Below are 1583 nucleotides of genomic sequence, written 5' to 3' on the forward strand. Positions count from 1 at the left end.
TTATTGAATATTATAGGTGTGTAAACTCAGCAAAATATTCTAAAAGAGTCCAGTAGCCCATAATAGCATTGGGTCTTCTGTTTAACTGGCAATGTCAGAAATTATTGACCTGAGTCCCCCACAGCTCAACTTAACAGCATGATGCTTGGATTTTGAAAACAAGCCAGATTAAGTTCAAATGTATATTTCTTATATACAGTCATTTAATCTTTCTAAACCCTAGTTTTCTATCTGTAACATTTTGCTGAACATATGCCATTTTTTAGAAGGCTGGGGCACAGCGGCGTAAGCACCTGCCTGGCAAGTGCTGTCGAGGCCTAGCAAACGCACACAGGAAATCAGTATGTACCATGCGCCAATATTTCCAATTGTTACCTATTGACATCTTATGTTTTTCAATTTGAAATGCCACTGCGTTGTCCTGGTACTATCTGCACCTTAATATTAGTTGTGATACAGACAAATGAATGCCCAGAGGCATGTTTTTATTACTTATACAGCATATCTCAATCAAGTGTTGATTATATCGTTTCTTTTAGGATTCAAAGGAAGCAAGCCTGGTTACTATACTTAAGAGTTCAGAAGTGTTGCCTAGTTCAGAAGTGTTTGAAAATCCCTTGGTTTGGTTCAATTCTCAATTTAAGGTCTCTCATCTGCACCTCTTGCAGGCCTGGTACGTGCAGTTATGAAAACAAACCAGTGGGTGTCACTCTTGGAACACAAAAAAGTGCTCTGGAGCGCACATTGAGGAGCCCTGGCAGACACTCGAGGAAGGCTTGCTGGCCTCCCCGGGAGAGGCTGGTAGGTGATTAGTCTCCACATGACACATGCTATGATGGAGCCCTCCTTGCTGTATTTTCAGCCAACAGTAGGCAGGGGAACAGTAGGAAGCTTTGCAAAGTGCCCCCCACACAGGGGAGTGGTGTTCAGTGAGATACTGAGTTTGGAGAATATCTCCTTGTAAATTAATATCATTAAAATATTGCCATGTGGCTAAAGAGTAGCTGTCTCTGGAGAAGAATTAGGGAATTTATTTTATTTATTAATTACTATTATTATTATTGTATATTTTAGGGAAGGGTCTACAGGGTGTTCAGGGTCTCACTACTAGATCTGACTCGTAGTGATCCACCTGTGTTCAGCCTCCCAAGAGCTGGGATTACAGGCTTGTGCACCACCACACCTAGTCTCTAGTGCTGTCTCAGCGTGGCCGGGGGATCAAACCCCTGGCCCCTGTGCCTGCTTGCAGGTGCTTTAATCCACTGAGCTATTTGGCCAGCCCGATTTAGGGGATTCAAGCAAAGGAATGGGAAGAATTTTTACTCACTTTCTTTTTTTTTTTTTTCACTTAATTTGGCTTTATTTTGCTTTTTAATTTTCTTATGAGAGATGTTTAGGTTATTGATTGGAGACCTTTCTTGTTTTGTAAACTTGTACAGCAATACATTTTCCTTTAAAGTATATTTAAAGTATCTTACTAGTTTTATGATGTTACTTATTTTCTCACTGCCATTCAGAATAATATAAATTATATCCTTTTGATACTTTTTTCTCTTTTCAAAGTTTTATTGATAAACATATAG

This window comes from Octodon degus, unplaced genomic scaffold, assembly GCF_000260255.1.
Source record: "Octodon degus isolate 3935 unplaced genomic scaffold, OctDeg1.0 scaffold00188, whole genome shotgun sequence".
NCBI classification, from domain to species: Eukaryota; Metazoa; Chordata; class Mammalia; order Rodentia; family Octodontidae; genus Octodon; species Octodon degus.